The sequence below is a fragment of the Schistocerca americana genome, chromosome 6 (assembly GCF_021461395.2).
Source record: "Schistocerca americana isolate TAMUIC-IGC-003095 chromosome 6, iqSchAmer2.1, whole genome shotgun sequence".
Taxonomy (NCBI): Eukaryota; Metazoa; Arthropoda; class Insecta; order Orthoptera; family Acrididae; genus Schistocerca; species Schistocerca americana.
The window spans coordinates 206,453,162-206,472,581 of record NC_060124.1 but is presented as its reverse complement, the minus strand read 5'-3'; positions in this window follow the sequence as shown (position 1 = coordinate 206,472,581).

Below are 19,420 nucleotides of genomic sequence, written 5' to 3'. Positions count from 1 at the left end.
CAGGTAACATTTGTGGCTTCCGATAAGATTCCTGGCGTATGCTGCGTAAATCTTTTTAAGCTATATAAAAGTTAAGCTATTCAGTTACATAACGTTGTCCTCTGAATTTTTATCAAAACTCTTATGTAGCGGCCTGTAAACAGAATTACCGCCAAGACAGACATGTCGTCCAGTCGTAGATACTTATAATTAGTTCTCCAGTGCTAAGCTGTGGAGAGTCACTGGTGTATTATAACCATGATTTTCATCCACACAGAATAGGCAGTCTATGAGAGTGCCTGAGCATGAACTTGATCCACTTGTAGGTGGTGGGGAGCGGGCGTGGTAATAATCACTCGCAGTCCCGTCCCTTACCTTGAGTACTTTTATTCTCGCAGCGTATATACAACGCGTGTAGCATAGAGTGCGTACTACAGAGAACTGATATGCCAAAGATAAAGAGTTGATCTTGCTGCGGTAGGGCAGCGATATTATTGGGGGTTCAGCCAGTGGTTCTACGTCCCCACACACTGAACCACACTGAAAACTGGCGTTCGGCTTCATTGGAAATTTTAGAAACATCAGATTCGTAAAACACAAATTTTGACATAGTATTTGACGCCGCAGGAGTGACGTCACAAGCCGCCATAATAAAACAAGTTGCCTCAGATGATGTTGGACAGTTGTGGAAAGTTCTGGAGAATGTTCAGTTAGTTAAGCCAGTTACTAGAACAGCAGATTCAGACTATTCAATTCTATAAAATTATATGCTGGCACCGCTGAAGTGGAACAAATGTCTGTGTTTTATACTGAACGATAATGAACAGACATTACAGAAGTTTTTGTTTATTTTTCAAGCGTTTGAAATCGTTTCAAATATCAGGTAGAGCTATGGAACTGCAACCTTGTAGCAACCAACGATCACAAGATAAGTATAAATAAAACCACCGGAGATGTGGATTTGAGAATCTACTGGGGGCTCGACTTTTACAAAAAAACAAAATAGTTTCCAACATTCCATCCCATGTAACACTGCCGTGGCGAGATCTTACTGTTGGGCAATCGACGTGATGGTGACAGTGACATTCTTCGTCGACAGGAGAGAGGAAGTAGTGACGTCAGCGCCGCAAAGTAGGCTTGTCAGCCGCGAGGGCGCGCGTGGTTTCCGTTAGCTGCCGACTGCAGGCGCGACGAAATGCCGTTACTCTACAGGTCCTATTCACCATGGCTCATTGTGAGCTCCTTGACAGCTTGTAAAGCCGGTCCACGTGCTACGATTCGCCTACAAAAACCAATTGGCGCAGTTTTCGTGGGCCTACATGATTCAATCTTAAATTTCCTTTTGAATTCTGTCTTCTAGTCTACGAGGGTGCGTTTGATAAGTATGGTAAATTTCCATGAAATAATGGAACATTTCTGTTGCACCTTCATGGTTCGTAAGATTATTTCACGGATTGTTCAAGGAATTTCAACAATGTACGCTTACTTACATCAAATGCTCGCATTTGATACAATAAACTATACGCTTCACAGGGTTCGGTCCAGATCTTTATCTCTGACGCTGATCCGCAGTTGTTTTGAAGCTGAAATCGACCAAACAACAGTACACGAAGTCACAGGATCTATACTGTGAAAACGAACAGAATCCAAACGTAGTTAGCTACTCAGGAATGAGTTAAGAAGGGATTACTGGAAATATGGACGTGACGGGCGGGGCAGGAGCGAAGGATGAATTTATTTAACCTTTTTAGAAATCAATGAATCTCACGTTTATTTTAAAAATAAACTGCAGTCTTGGGTGATAGGTCATAGAATTCTTTGCGTTATGGCACTTCCATGTCTTCATCACTTCATCCACACACATATTTCACAGAAACTGTCCCTCCTTGTCCTTGTGATTTTTGCTGTGTTTCACTTTCTGATGAGACGTCCTATATATGCAGATAACGGCGAGTTCACCTGTAAGGATAAAAACGAATGAGTTCAACCAATAATTTGAAAATGAAACAATTACGAGATGTGATCAAAAAATTCGGTGAATAATTTTATTTGAAAGAAAATAATAAGCTTACATGGGATTTGACTGAACCTCCTACAAAGTACTCTCCTTGGCTAGCAATGCACTTATCCCATGACTGGAAGCATTTCTGGAAGAATTCTTTCGGAACGGCGTTCAGACGCTATATTGTGGCCCTCCCAGTGTGACGAGTCGTGTCAAAACTTTTTCCTTTAAGCACGGTTTTAACTTTGGCAAGAGCCGTAAGTCGCCTGGTGTCAGATTTGGTGAGTAATGCGGATGTAGGCAGAGAGGTAAACTTTTTCCGACCAAAAGCTCGCGAATCAAAACCGAGGTGTGACACAGTGTGTTTTCGTGATGAAGTAGGAAGCCATTAGCCCATTTTTCTGGTCTCAGTCTTCGAATATCGTTTCGCAGACGTTATAGTACGCCCTTATAAAATTCGGCATTTACTGTTCCCCTCGGAACGATCTCTGATTGTACTACACTCTCAATATCGAAGAAAACAATGAGCAAATCCTTCATATTCGATTTTGACTGGCGTGCCTTTTTAAAGCGGGGAGAGTCATTGGTTTTCCATTTCCAACTATGAATTTTCGCCTCAGGGTCATATCCATAGACCCAAGTTTCATCTCCAATTACAATTTTGGACATTAAGTCCGGATCTGAATGAGGACGATGTTTCAATTCCCATGCAAACTTATACATGATATTCCTCCTGTTCATCACAAAGTTTGTGAACAAATTTTGCACTCACTCGTCTCATTTGCAAATTATCGCTCAAAATGGTTTGCACGGACCCGTACGAAATGCTGAGTTCTTTGGTAAGCCCTCGAATAGTTATTCGCCTGTTTGGACGAACAATTTTTGCCCCTTTTTGCATGTTTTCTTCTGTTTTAAGGTCTATGGACGTTCCGAACGTTGCCCGTATTCTACCGATTCATTTCCGCCTTTAAATCGCTCATATAACTTGTAAACTCTCTTCAGAGTTACAGTATTATCGTCATACATCGATTTCAACATCTCATTAGTTTATTTGGAACTTTTTTTGCAACTTGGAGCAGAACTTAACGTTCATCGAGGAGGTTCGGGTTCCATTTCTGGCCGGATCTGAGTTTTTCTCCGCCCAAGGACTGGTTGCTGGGTTGTCCTTATGTTCGTAACAAGAAAATCGTGTCCAACACGCTATCGCATTCGTGTCCAACACGCTATCGCATCGTCTTTCCATTACTCAAATGGCTGAATGGGCACGACACGAAATCCAATAAACTGAAATAAAATAACGATAATTAAACGTATGATTCGCGTCAGAAACGATAAGCACAACCTCGCTTTAGCGTCTATGGACGCTGATTGACAAGTCAGAATGTGTTCTCCAACTTGACGTTGCCTGTCTCAACGGATCAGGCTATCGGACAATTACAAATGGTTCAAATGGCTCTGAGCACTATGGGACTTAATATCTGAGGTCATCAGTCCCCTAGAACTTTAGACCTACTTAAACCTAACTAACCTAAGGACATCACACACATCCATGCCCGAGGTAGCATTCGAACCTGTGACCGTAGCAGTCGCGCGGTTCCGGACAGAAGTGCCTAGAACCGCTCGGCCACCGCGGCCGGCGGACAATTACATCAGAAGGTTGTAGCGTGAACAGTTGCTGCTCAAAAAAAAACTCATTCACCGTATTTTTCATCACTTCTCGTACTTAAACTGAATAATGTACGTTGTTTGCAACCAGCGAGCATGTAGCTGCATTTAAACAATACAGACTATTTATGTCCTAGAAAAGGTAAAAACAACTTGTCCATTAATATAAACTACTTGAAAACAGGTTAATGGGATACTTGTACAAAAAAAATGGTTCAAATGGCTCTGAGAACTATGGGACTTAACTTCTGAGGTCATCAGTCCCCTAGAACTTTAGACCTACTTAAACCTAACTAACCGAAGGACATCACAAATATCCAAGCCCGAGGCAGGATTCGAACCTGCGACCGTAGCGGTCGCGCGGTTCCAGACTGTAGCGCCTAGAACCGCTCGGCCACTCCGATACTTGTACAATCTATTATAGTTCACGAGAGGAAATACACACATCAAGGAAAGTTTTGCATCACCCCGGTTCCCAGAACTCCTGAATATAGACGTTGACTATGGATATTGTATCACGGACATAGTTCCTTTGACTGTCCGGAGATGTCACTAATCTAAACCCGACCAAAGAAGTAAACGACAATGCATGAACAGCGCCTATTAGACGGAGGGGGTCCGACAGCCGATGAGTTCCAGTCATTCCACCAGGAAGGAGGTACTCGGCTCGTGTTGTCTGTAGTTCAAACTTGCCTAGACGGTCAATACCGCGGTTCGATCGCGTCCGCATTGTTAATTTGTGCCAGGAAGGACTCTTAACAAGGGAAGTGTCCAGGCGTCTCGGAGTGAACCAAAGCCATGTTGTTCGGACATGGAGGAGATACACAAGTGACATGAACTGTCGATGACATGCCTCGCTCAGGCCGCCCAAGGACTACTATTGCAGTGGATGATCACTACCTACGGATTATTGCTCGGATGAAACCTGACAGCAACGCCACCATGTTGAATAATGCAAACTGTACGCAATAGGCTGCATGATGCGCAACTGCACTCCCGACGTCCATGGCGAGGTCCATCTTTGCAACCATGACACCATGCAGATGGGCCCAAGAACATGTCGAATGGACCGCTCAGGATTGGTATCACGTTCTCTTCGCCGATGAGTGTCGCATATGCCTTCAACCAGACAATCGTCGGAGACGTGTTTGGAGGCAACCCGGCCAGGCTGAACGCTTCAGACACACTGTCCATCGAGTACAGCAAGGTGGAAGTTCCCTGCTGTTTTAGGGTGGCGTTATGCGGGGCCGACGTACCCCGCTGGTGGTCATGGAAGGCGCCGTAACGGCTATACGATATGTGAATGCCATCCACCGACCGATAGTGCAACCATATCGGCAGCATATTGGCGACGCATTCGTCTTCATGGACGACAATTCGCGCCCCCATCTTGAACATGTTGTGAATGACTTCCTTCAGGATAACGACATCGCTCGACTAGAGTGGCCAGCATGTTCTCCAGAAATGAATCCTATCGATCATACCTGGGATAGACTGAAAAGGGCTGTTTATGGACAATCTGACGCAACAACCACTCTGAGGGATCTACGCCGAATCGCCGTTGAAGAGTGGGACAATCTGGACCAACAGTGCTCCCTGCCGCCGTTGGATAAGCAGCTGCAGCAGCAAGTCGTATACTCCTAGCTCACTCATTTCTTACATAGTTTAATTCTTAATTTGTTTGCGTGTTTTTGGTTCTTGCATTGTTTAATTCATAAATTTCGGGCGTATTAAAGTATTTGAGAGTGTAGCGTCGTGTTTTAGTACCTGAATAGTGTAATTTCGCTTATTCTCCTTCCGCCGCCGAGCAGTGTCAGCAGTGCGCAAGTAGCAGCATTACTGCATTTACTAGGCAATCTTGTATTTTAATAACCGTTTAAATTTTGTCGATTTGTTTGCGCTCTCTGTAGATTAGTTCAGACGTTCTTTGCAAAACAGTTTTTAGCATGGATAGGGACTGCAACTGCTGTGTTCGGATGCAGGCTGAGTTGGCATCCCTTCGCTCCCAGCTTCAGGCAGTGTTGGCTTCGGTCACACAGCTTGAGGCTGTTGCCAATGGGCATCACTGTGGGGGTCCGGATGGGGGTTTGTCGGGGACGGCCAGCTCGTCCCACGCATCCCCTGATCGGACTACGACTGTGGTTGCCCGGGATACTGCCCGCATTGAGGCTGATCCCTCACCTGTGGTAGAGTGGGAGGTCGTTTCAAGGTGTGGCAGGGGGCGAAAGACATTCCGGAGGGCTGAACGGAAAGCCTCTCCAGTTTGTCCGGTTTCAGGCTCTGTCTCAGGCTGATACTGATCTTCGGCCTGACATGGCTGCTTCTCCTGTTCCAGAGGTTGCCCCTCAGTCTGCAAGATCCGGGCAGTCGCAGAGGGTGGGCTTACTGGTAGTTGGGAGCTCCAACGTCAGGCGCGTAATGGGGCCCCTTAGGGAAATGGCAGCAAGAGAGGGGAAGAAAACCAATGTGCACTCCGTGTGCATACCGGGGGGAGTCATTCCAGATGTGGAAAGGGTCCTTCCGGATGCCATTAAGGGTACAGGCTGCACCCATCTGCAGGTGGTCGCTCATGTCGGCACCAATGATGTGTGTCGCTATGGATCGGAGGAAATCCTCTCTGGCTTCCGGCGGCTATCTGATTTGGTGAAGACTGCCACTCTCGCTAGCGGGATGAAAGCAGAGCTCACCATCTGCAGCATCGTCGACAGGACTGACTGCGGACCTTTGGTACAGAGCCGAGTGGAGGGTCTGAATCAGAGGCTGAGACGGTTCTGCGACCGTGTGGGCTGCAGATTCCTCGACTTGCGCCATAGGGTGGTGGGGTTTCGGGTTCCGCTGGATAGGTCAGGAGTCCACTACACGCAACAAGCGGCTACACGGGTAGCAGGGGTTGTGTGGCGTGGGCTGGGCGGTTTTTTAGGTTAGATGGCCTTGGGCAAGTACAGAAAGGGCAACAGCCTCAACGGGTGCGGGGCAAAGTCAGGACATGCGGGGACCAAGCAGCAATCGGTATTGTAATTGTCAACTGTCGAAGCTGCGTTGGTAAAGTACCGGAACTTCAAGCGTTGATAGAAAGCACCGAAGTTGAAATCGTTATAGGTACAGAAAGCTGGCTTAAGCCAGAGATAAATTCTGCCGAAATTTTTACAAAGGTACAGACGGTGTTTAGAAAGGATAGATTGCATGCAACCGGTGGTGGAGTGTTCGTCGCTGTTAGTAGTAGTTTATCCTGTAGTGAAGTAGAAGTGGATAGTTCCTGTGAAATATTATGGGTGGAGGTTACACTAAACAACCGAACTAGGTTAATAATTGGCTCCTTTTACCGACCTCCCGACTCAGCAGCATTAGTGGCAGAACAACTGAGAGAAAATTTGGAATACATTTCACATAAATTTTCTCAGCATGTTATAGTCTTAGGTGGAGATTTCAATTTACCAGCTATAGACTGGGACATTCAGATGTTTAGGACGGGTGGCAGGGACAGAGCATCGAGTGACATTATACTGAGTGCACTATCCGAAAATTACCTCGAGCAATTAAACAGAGAACCGACACGTGGAGATAACATCTTGGACCTACTGATAACAAACAGACCCGAACTTTTCGACTCTGTATGTACAGAACAGGGAATCAGTGATCATAAGGCCGTTGCAGCATCCCTGAATATGGAAGTTAATAGGAATATAAAAAAAGGGAGGAAGGTTTATCTGTTTAGCAAGAGTAATAGAAGGCAGATTTCAGACTACCTAACAGATCAAAACGAAAATTTCTGTTCCGACACTGACAATGTTGAGTGTTTATGGAAAAAGTTCAAGGCAATCGTAAAATGCGTTTTAGACAGGTACGTGCCGAGTAAAACTGTGAGGGACGGGAAAAACCCACCGTGGTACAACAACAAAGTTAGGAAACTACTGCGAAAGCAAAGAGAGCTCCACTCCAAGTTTAAACGCAGCCAAAACCTCTCAGACAAACAGAAGCTAAACGATGTCAAAGTTAGCGTAAGGAGGGCTATGCGTGAAGCGTTCATTGAATTCGAAAGTAAAATTCTATGTACCGACTTGACAGAAAATCCTAGGAAGTTCTGGTCTTACGTTAAATCAGTAAGTGGCTCGAAACAGCATATCCAGACACTACGGGATGATGATGGCATTGAAACAGAGGATGACACGCGTAAAGCTGAAATACTAAACACCTTGATCCAAAGCTGTTTCACAGAGGAAGACCGCACTGCAGTTCCTTCTCTAAATCCTCGCACAAACGAAAAAATGGCTGACATCGAAATAAGTGTCCAAGGAATAGAAAAGCAACTGGAATCACTCAATAGAGGAAAGTCCACTGGACCTAACGGGATACCAATTCGATTCTACACAGCGTACGCGAAAGAACTTGCCCCCCTTCTAACAGCCGTGTACCGCAAGTCTCTAGAGGAACGGAGGGTTCCAAATGATTGGAAAAGAGCACAGATAGTCCCAGTCTTCAAGAAGGGTCGTCGAGCAGATGCGCAAAACTATAGACCTATATCTCTTACGTCGATCTCTTGTAGAATTTTAGAACATGTTTTTTGCTCGCGTATCATGTCATTTCTGGAAACCCAGAATCTACTATGTAGGAATCAACATGGATTCCGGAAACAGCGATCGTGTGAGACCCAACTCGCCTTATTTGTTCATGAGACCCAGAAAATATTAGATACAGGCTCCCAGGTAGATGCTATTTTTCTTGACTTCCGGAAGGCGTTCGATACAGTTCCGCACTGTCGCCTGATAAACAAAGTAAGAGCCTACGGAATATCAGACCAGCTGTGTGGCTGGATTGAAGAGTTTTTAGCAAACAGAACACAGCATGTTGTTATCAATGGAGAGACGTCTACAGACGTTAAAGTAACCTCTGGCGTGCCACAGGAGAGTGTTATGGGACCATTGCTTTTCACAATATATATAAATGACTTAGTAGATAGTGTCGAAAGTTCCATGCGGCTTTTCGCGGATGATGCTGTAGTATACAGAGAAGTTGCTGCATTAGAAAATTGTAGCGAAATACAGGAAGATCTGCATCGGATAGGCACTTGGTGCAGGGAGTGGCAACTGACCCTTAACATAGACAAATGTAATGTATTGCGAATACAAAGAAAGAAGGATCCTTTATTGTATGATTATATGATAGCGGAACAAACACTGGTAGCAGTTACTTCTGTAAAATATCTGGGAGTATGCGTACGGAACGATTTGAAGTGGAATGATCATATAAAATTAATTGTTGGTAAGGCGGGTACCAGGTTGAGATTCATTGGGAGAGTGCTTAGAAAATGTAGTCCATCAACAAAGGAGGTGGCTTACAAAACACTCGTTCGACCTATACTTGAGTATTGCTCATCAGTGTGGGATCCGTACCAGGTCGGGTTGACGGAGGAGATAGAGAAGATCCAAAGAAGAGCGGCGCGTTTCGTCACTGGGTTATTTGGTAACCGTGATAGCGTTACGGAGATGTTTAGCAAACTCAAGTGGCAGACTCTGCAAGAGAGGCGCTCTGCATCGCGTTGTAGCTTGCTCGCCAGGTTTCGAGAGGGTGCGTTTCTGGATGAGGTATCGAATATATTGCTTCCCCCTACTTATACCTCCCGAGGAGATCACGAATGTAAAATTAGAGAGATTAGAGCGCGCACGGAGGCTTTCAGACAGTCGTTCTTCCCGCGAACCATACGCGACTGGAACAGGAAAGGGAGGTAATGACAGTGGCACGTAAAGTGCCCTCCGCCACACACCGTTGGGTGGCTTGCGGAGTATCAATGTAGATGTAGATGTAGATGAACTTGTGGATAGTACGCGACGACGAATGCAGGCAGGCATCAATGCAAGAGGACGTGCTACTGGGTATTAGAGGTACCGGTGTGTACAGCAATCTGGACCACCGCTACTGAAGGTCCCGCTGCATGGTGGTAAAACATGCAATGTACGGTTTTCATGAGCAATAAAAAGTGCGGAAATGATGTTTATGCTGCTCTCTATTCCAATTTCCTGTACAGGTTACGGGAACTCTCGGTACCGAGGTGATGCAAAATTTTTTTTGATGTGTGTATAACAGCACTCAGAGCGGTATACTACCAACACACAAAATTTTGACAAAATACAATAAACACTCTCCTAATACTGTCTACGACTGTACATGCATGTGAAACAATTTGACACCTGAGGATGACTGAGTATAAAACCTGACTGGTGATTAGTGTCACGTTTCTCATTTTTCGGAAAGCAGCTCCTCCAGTTCAATGAGAGACAATAGAGGACGGTAACGGAGCCGTAACTTCCAGTGTAGATCTCTAGAATCGATTCAACTCCAGCAATTGTCGGTACTGGGTAAGACGCTATTTCATCGTCATGCGCAAACTCTTCGACATTTCCAGCTGTGGGTCTTATCATCCTGAAAGAGCAATTCCCTGCGGTAATGAATAACACGGTGACCTAATATGGATCCATAGACTCTGTGAGTTATTTTATTTACCATACCCTTCAGCGTGTCCACACAATACACTCAAAACTGTAACGTAACTGTTCATAAATAACAGACCCTCAAATACTTTTCGCAGCTGCAAAGGCCAGACTAGTTGGCCTTGCGCTTCGCCCAGTTGACATATTGCCTAGCGCTGGGGTTCCCAGACGGCGGTACGCGTGATCACTGGTGGTAGGCAACGACATTTCAGGTGGTACGCACACAAGTAAAAAAAATTGATAAAAGTTATTGTCTTACATTACTTCGTTTTTAAAGTAAAACAGCAATGAGAAAACTGATTGATAAATGTAACATCTGTATAGTGTTTAAGTCGATTTACCGCGGAATGTTTGTTTCATACTGTACTTGCGACACAGGAAGGTTGGATTCTACGCTCTTCACCCCTCCCTTCATTAATCGTCGCTGCCTTCATCGGGAATGATTCAGCATGTTTTGACGATATTTTGATCAGGTCTTGTCGGTGGTCATTCTAAAGTTTTCGCATTCCCTAGTCTTACATCATTTTGCAATACAATGAACCACTTCCCGTGGAACATTTAGTTCGAGCCATTACACTGCTTTCTTTTTGCATGAGAAAAAAAATAACACCCTTGTGTTCCTATTTTAAATAAGCAGTCCTATTTTTGGTGCCATTTGTTACTATTTGCATGTGTGAAAGTGCGTTTTCTGAGGTGTTGTACGTTGAAAATAAATACATAAACACACTTATTGTTGAAGAAGACTTGGGAGTTAAGTAGAATGCATTCGAGCCAGACTTTGAAGCTCCACCTAAATATAAAACAGCAACATGCCTCCAACAGAAATCTAACCTGAAAACTGACTTAATTACAATTTTTTTCATTTTTTTAGTTAGACTCTAACATACTATACTCTGTGTTGAGTTTACTCTGAGGTGGCAAAAGTCATGCGATACCCCCTAATATCGTGCTGGAGCCCCTTTTGCCCAACATAGTGCACCAACTCGACGTGGACTCAACATGTCGTTGGAAATCCCCTGCAGAACTGTTGAGCCATGCTGCCACTACAGCCGTCCACAACTATGATAGTGTTACTATTTTTGGCGTGAACTGACCTACCGATTACATACCACAAATGTTATGTTCTTATGTGTGTGAAATCTTATGGGACATAACTGCTAAGGTCATCATCAGTCCCTAAGCTTACACACTACTTAACCTAAATTAACCTAAGGACAAAGACACACACACCCATGCCCGAGGGAGGACTCGAACCTCCGCCGGGACCAGCCGAACAGTCCATGACTGCCGCGCCTTAGACCACTCGGCTAATCCCGCGCGGTACCACAAATGTTCGAGGGGATTCTTGGTCGGGTTATCTGAGTGGCCAAATCATTCGCTCGAATTGTCGAGAATGATCTACAAACCAGTCGCGAACAATTGTGGCCCGGTACACAGCGCGCTGTCAGCCACAAAAATTCCGTCGTTGTTTGGTAACATGAGGTCTATAAATGGCTGCAAATGTTTTCCAAGTAGCCATTCATAACCATTTACAGTCAACAATCAGTTCAATTGGACCAATGTAAACACAGCCCACACCATGATGGAGCACCACAAGCTTGCACAGTGCCTTTTTGACAACCTGGGTCTGTGGCTTCGTGGTGTCTACGCCACACTCTAACACTACCATCTGCCCTTACCAACTGAAACAGGGACTCATCTGAACAGGCCAGGTTTTCCAGTCGTCTAGCGTCCAACCGCTATGGTCACGAGCCCAAGAGAGACATTGCAGGCGATGTCGTGCTGTTAGCAAAGGCACTCGCCTCGGTCGTCTACTGCCACAGCCCATGAATGTCGAATTTCCCCCACTGTCCTAACGGACACGTTCGTCGTACGCTCCACATAGATTTCTGCGGTTATTTCACGCAGTACTGCTTGTTGTCAGCAGTGTCAACTCTATGCGTATGCCGCTGCTCTTGGTCGTTAAATGAAGGCTCTCAGCCACAGTGTTGTCCGTGGTCAGAGATAATGCCTGAAATTCGGTGTTCTCGGCACTCTCTTGACACTATGGAGGTCGGAATATTGAATTCCCTAACGATTTCCGAAATGAAATGTCCCATGCGTCTAGCTCCAACTACCATTCTGCGTTCAGTGTCAGTTAATTCCCGTCGTGCGGCCAATTCTTACGTCAGAAACCTTTCTACATGAATCACGTGATTACAAATGACAGCTGCGCCAATGCACTAGCCTTTTAAAGCTTGTGTACGCGATACTGTCGCAACCTGTAAATCTGCGTATTGCTATCCCATGAGTCAGTGTAGTACTTTGGTATATATTATTTGTGATAAAAAAGTTCAATGAAATATTTTAAATGACATTCCTCCCTTCAGTATATGTGTCAGAACCACCTTAATTTAATAAAAAAAAATTCAAATGTGTGTGAAATCTTATGGGACTTAATTGCTAAGGTCATCAGTCCCTAAGCTTACACACTACTTAACCTAAATTATCCTAAGGACAAACACACACACTCATGCCCGAGGGAGGACTCGAACCTCCGCGGGTACCAGCCGCACAGTCCATGACTGCAGAGCCTCAGACCGCTCGGCTAATCCCGCGCGGCTTAATTTAGTATTATTTGCTGCAGATAAGTACCACATGTGAACATGAACGAATCTGTGAAATAGTGCTTCCACGAAACCGTATTAGTTCAGTGGATCGCGAGTACTACCTGCAACTGCTTCTCACAAAATGAAGCCAACTATCCACAGTGACGGTGCGTAATTGTTACAAGACATCCTTCCTTTGCGCGACGCAAAAACCGTGTGAGTGTTGCCAGCACTGAGCAAGATGGCGAAAATCCCCCTCCCCTCCTCCGCTCCGTACCCAACCCAGAGGCAGTCGTCAATCATCCTCATGCAACCCCCCCCCCCCCTCCCATACACACACCAAAGGATTCGTTAAAAAGTGAATAAGCTTTGGTGGTAAGCCCAAATTTCTAAATATGTCAAATGATACGCAGTGAGAAAAAGTCAGGGAACCCCATGCCTAATGTATCAACAGGGTACAACCCTGCATTTTGTATTTTTGATGCAGTAAAAGTACAGTGGCGATCTAGACACAAATGATTGTGCAACATTACAAGCAGCTGGATCGACCGCCGCAGGGCGGGCTGAATCTGAATCTGACAGGCTGGCTGGGGGCCCGCGTGGATGTTCGTTGGAGCGTGCAGCTGTCAGGCACACTGTTTTGACAGGTGGGTTGCACGGAGCACACGAGACGAGCTAGCTAACGTTGCCGTTGCCGTGGCGCTCTCTACGAGTTTTGTGACGTCACTTACTGTTACCCGAGGCCTCCGAGAAAGACAGGTCGTGGCGCGTACGTCACAGCAGGTAAAATCACAAACTGAGACGCGAACGCACGCGCCAATTGGCGACGCCCTGCGCTGACAGAACCGAAGCGCGCACACCCTGTAACTTCTTCAAACGATTTTACAGAAACTATTCACTGAAAATATTTGATTTTTGCGTTATTTCTAGCGTTAACTCGAGAAAAAGGATCCTGTGCAGGACATTCGCTCTCGATCTCACGCCAGCAATGAAATATTCACAACATCCCTCATATCTCATAAACCGCTCGAGACATCGAAACGAGATTTCAGCGAGTGATGGCACACGAGGAGGAGGGTACTTCGCTAGTTCGTAAACACGCCGAACTTTCTTATCTACGGTGATATATCAGAAGTTGTACTTTCTGTTTCTTTCATTCTAGTGACTGTAATTCTTTAAGAGTTATCGACAGCTAGTGAAACAAGAGTTTCCTAGTACGAAAATAAACATGAAATTTCTTCTCTTATGTTACAAACAGACACAATAAGGTTTTTCGTACGCTACTGAGCTCTCTGGTCGCCAATTACTTATTTAATGAGACACTCTGTTTCAGAATTCTGTCACAATAGCTGCTGCGAAAATGAGTTTATGCAAATTATACCGTGTTTTGGCAAAAGAAGTACAACTAACCTGTCAACAAGAGAAATGTGACGGTTACTCATAAATGGTGATGCTTCTTCGAATTAGAAAAGTTTAACAATTGACACAAAAGTAAATCGCCAATTCTGTTGGAACTTTGGCTGAATCCCACAACCCACAGTATTTTTAACACTGAGCGACTGGAATGGAAACTTACCAAAGGATTTTATTCCTTTTCTTCACCTGAGCAGTATTAAAATAATGACGAGCATACCCTTCAGGCGGGTTGACACGCATATGCCAGATGCTGGTTGCTCACCTGAGGCTTGCCAAAGTGACAACGTGTGATTAGCGAATACAGTAGTTGTTATTGAGAAAAGTAAACAACTGATACTTGGCACAACACTATGGTCACTGTATCGCCAGCAGTTGGAGAGTAATGCGCGCGGGTGGAATGCGGAAGCTAGCCACGCGTGCTTTGTGGGAGGAAGAGTTCTAATCGTTCGAAAAACGTGGTCATGAAAGTAGATCTGCCTTTGTCAGTAATACATTTCAACAAATTAAATATATCAAATCACCACGCTCTTTCAGGATACGCGTACTTTCGGAATAATACCGACCACTACTTCACTTGTGTAGCCCGTTGTATAACTACTTTATTAATGCTGATAGTGTGTACGCAACCACTGAAATGTTTCTTCTCGTCACGACGAGCTGATTAAAACATCGTTATTCGTGAGGGTTTCTCGACTGTTTCTAGCTTGCAGTGGAAATGTGATGTTCACATGTACGTAATATAACGTCTCTTATTACATTCATATCCAAATAAAGATAGTGAAACTTATATACTTCATATTCGGACGCTTTTACCAGGAGCACAAAGGGGTCATACCTCTGTAAATTACGCGTTTTCGACTCTTTAAAATCGTAGAGAAACGTCAGCATAACAGGCAGCAACTACATAACGTTGTTTTACTTTCCTTCCTTGCTTCTATATCACATGATTTTATAATATTCCTCACTTTCTTATTGACTACCCTCACGATGAATTATCTGTCCCTTCTTACGCTCTGAAAACACTGCGGAGGCAGAAGATATAATCTCAGTGGCTAATGGCTCACCAGTTATTGATCTGTGCATTCTTCTTGCTGTGGAACTTAACATCTGAGGTCATCAGTCCCCTAGAACTTAGAACTACTTAAACGTAAGGACATCACACACACCCATGCCCGAGGCAGGATTCGAACCTGCGACCGTAGCTGCAGCGCGGTTCCGGACTGAAGCGCCTAGAACCGCTCGGCAAAAGCGGCCGGCCTGACAAGAGAATAAACAAAACAAAAAAGTGTACAGACATACGTAACCGAAAGCTATTATGTACTAAAGAAAAGAGATGGAGCGCTTAAGCGGCGAAAAACGAAACACTACTCAGTGACAATAAAATTCAATATACTGTAAGGCTTAATTTTTTGGAGGGGCGATACTTCCACTGCCCATATGCGTCATGCCCAAGTGAGCATATGGCAGGACTGCTTTCCCGCTCCCCGCGTCACCCCTTCCGCCGTGTTCGCGTGGCGCGCGGCGCGAGGAACTTCCGCGCGACCTGGCGCAGGCGCGTGTCGCGTCCCAGTCGCGTCGCGTCCCAATTTGCGCGGTCCCATTTGAACTTGAGAAGTTACAAAAATGCGCGCTGCGGTGTGTCGCGCCACACGCGTCTCAATTTGCGGCTAGTGTACGGGTACCAGCAGCCGTCTCAGGCAGGGAGTGAGTAACTACTCATATTTCGGACAAGACTACTAACTCTTGACTGCGCGTTTAGTTGCAAGCTATCGATAGCCCACGACAAAGTTCACGCCTTTAGTGAGTACCTTTTAATTATATATTGATTTCTCGTGGGCCCAGCAAGGAGCCGAGCGTTCGCGAAGTGTGGCGGACAAGCCGACTAGAGTGACGTCACACGTTCGTTGCCGGGCCCGTGTATCTCGTTGGCGCCGCTGTTATTTCACGTTGACGAGCCATTTCGTCAAGTGAAACATAAAATAAGTTCTGCGATATTTCGGCGACGTGTCGCGATAAGTACAACCAATACGAAGGAACAACGTTCCCTACGTCAGAAGCAAAAAGTTGGAGGCCCGCAGAAAGCAAGACGCCATAATGTACATTTCTGCGCGGGATTAACCGAGCGGCCTTATGCGCTGCAGTCATGGACTGTGAGGATGGTCCCGGCGGAGGTTCGAGTCCTCCCTCGGGCACGGGTGTGTGTGTTTGTCCTTAGGATAATTTAGGTTAAGTAGTGTGTAAGCTTAGGGATTAATGACCTTAGCAGTTAAGTCCCATAAGATCTCACAAAATTTGTGTTTGATAAATGTGTAATGTGAGAATCCTCTTCTGTGTACCTCCCAAAGAGACAGAGTCCCGTATTTATTCATTTTCCCAATAACTGATTCTATAAACGTTTTAAAATGCGTCATTATCGCATTTGACTGTTAAAATTTGTCCCTCTGAAAATGTCAGTCGTATCTAGACGTATCAGGAGTCGCATATCACTCCAACTGTACGTGCCCCACACCATTACAGAGCCTCCACCAGTTTGAACAGTCCCCCGCTGTCATGCAGGTTCCATGGATTCATGAGGTTTGCCTCCAAACCCGTACAGTCCATCCGCTCGATACAATTTGGAACGAGACACGTCTGACCATGCAACGTGTTCCCGGTCATCAACATTCCAAAGTCGGTGTTGACGGGCCCAGGCGAGGCGTAAAGTTATGCGTTGTGCAGTGATCAAGGATGCACGAGTGGGCCTTCTCCTCCGAAAGCCCATAACGATTACGTTTCGTTAGATTTGATGTTTTACCAGATTCCTGATATTCACGCTACACTAGAGAGAAATGGTCTTACGAGAAAATCCCTTCATCGCTACCTCGGATTGCTGTGTCCCACCGCTCGTGCGCCGACATAAAGCTACGTTCAAACTCACTCAAATCTTGATAACCTGCCATTGTAGCAGCAGTAACCAATCTAACAACTGCGTCAGACACTTGTTATCTTATACAAGCGTTGCCGACCGCAGCGCCGTATTCTGCCTGTTTACATATCTCTGTATTTGAATACGCATGCCTATACCAGTTTCTTTGGCGCTTCAGTGTTAAGTGCGTTGTCTGTCAGGAGTGAGTTTGTTCGATTTGGTGAACTTCTGGAAGCCGATTTTCTCACTGACCGGATATATATCTTTCCTTTTCGTCTGATTACATGTTCACGGATATTGAAGCTTTTATTAATGTATACCATAGACAGAACAGTAGCATATGGAAAAGAGAAGAAATATGTCTTTTGATAGAGCCAACTTAGGAGTTTTATGCTAGTCCATTTACATACACAAACTGAATTGTTTACGAACCAAATAAAGCCTAGGAGAGCGCTCGTGTCGCTGGACACCCCCGTCTGCGTCCACATGGATGTTAGCTGCCGCGTCCCGTGTGTCGACGGCTTAAGCTCAGGTAGGGAGGTGGCTAACAAGGCACGCGGCCCAACGGTCATCGGGTTTTCCCGGGCGGCACGTGAGTCCCAGCAGCATAGTCGCGGGCTGAGCTACAATGGAGGGGCTTGTGACTTAGAATATCGTAACTAACATAATTTTAATGAAAACACGTAAAATGCCTTACAGGCTTGCTAGGAAAAAAGTCTATGACTTCTTTAGAACTGTGACAATGGCACGAGTTCGTTGGTCATAAATCCATGTTTGAAGCTTTAACAGTTAAAAAGTTATTAATATTATTACTATTATTGTTTACGATTTTAAAAACTGAGCGCAATACAAAAATCACACTTATGAGACACCAGATGTATGAGGGTAATGCCAGGAATATGAATGGGTCAAATGGCTCTAAGCACTAACATCTGAGGTCATCAGTCCCCTAGACTTAGAAACTACTTAAACCTAACTAACCTAAGGACATCACACACATCCATGCCCGAGGCAGGATTCGAACCTGCGACTGTAGCAGCTGCACGGTTCCGGACTGAAGCGCCTAGAACCGCTCGGCCACAGCGGCCGGCGCCAGGAATATAATGAACACATTACTTTTCCAATTAATCCATGTAAAATGTTATAAGCAATTTAGTTGATTGAATTTAAATTTTACAATAATTGCGAAATTCTTCCCGTATACAAACATATATTATCAGCACGAGTATATCTTTGAGAAATCTAACAGTTTTAATGTTTATTTATTTATATTCGTGGAATACGGACGATCTAAAGCTAGTGTTATGACTAGAGGGCCCAATGCCGCGAAGTACACTGAGTTGACGAAAGTCATGGGTTAGCGATACTCACATATACAAATGGCGGTAGTGTCGCGTTCACAAGGTATAAAAGGGCAGCGCACTGGAGGAGCTGTCATTTGTACTCAAATGATTCATGTGCAAAAGGTTTCCGACGTGATTATGACCGCACTACGGGAATCAACAGACCATGAACGGTCTTCCGAGGTTGTTTCACCGCGGAAGATCGTAACACTGTCCCTCCTTTCAATCGTCGTGGGAACGTCGAAATGGCAGATGTTGAGATAACCGATGGCGGAATTGAAAAGCAGCTACAATCGCTTAGTAGTGGAAAGGCGGCAGGACAAGATGAAATACCTATAAGGTTGTATAAAGATTATGCGAAAGAACTTGCTCCCCTTCTAACAGTAATTTATCGTAGATTGCTTCAGCAAAAAAGGTACCTAACGACTGGAAAAAAGTGCAGGTCATTCCGGTTTTTAAGATCCACACAAACATAGACCTATATCGTTGACGTCAATCTGTTGTAGAATTATGGAACATGTTTTATGCTCAAGAATTATGACGTTTTAGGAAAATGAACATCTCTTCTATAAAAATCAACATGGATTTCGTAAACAGAGATCCTGCGAAACTCAGCTCGCTCTGTTCCTCCATCAGATTCACAGCGCAGTGGCCAAAGGCGCTCAGGTTGATGCCGTGTTCCCTGTTTTGAGTAAGGCATTATACACCGTCCAGCATTCTTGTTTAATGAAAAAAATATGAGCTTACGGAGTATCGGAGCAGACTTACGATTCGATTCAAGACTTTCTTGCAGATAGAGCTCAACACGTCGCTCGTAACGGCACAAAATCGACAGATGTTAAATTCTTATCCAAAGTACCACAAGAAAGTGTGATAGGACCGTTCCTGTGTACAGTATATATAAGCTATCTAGCAGAATGCGTTGGATGCTCTTTAAGGCTATTCACACATAATGCAGTTGTCTATACCAAAGTAGCAACGCCAGAAGATAATATGAGAGAAACGATGAATGGTGCAGGCTCTGGCAGTTGACCCTG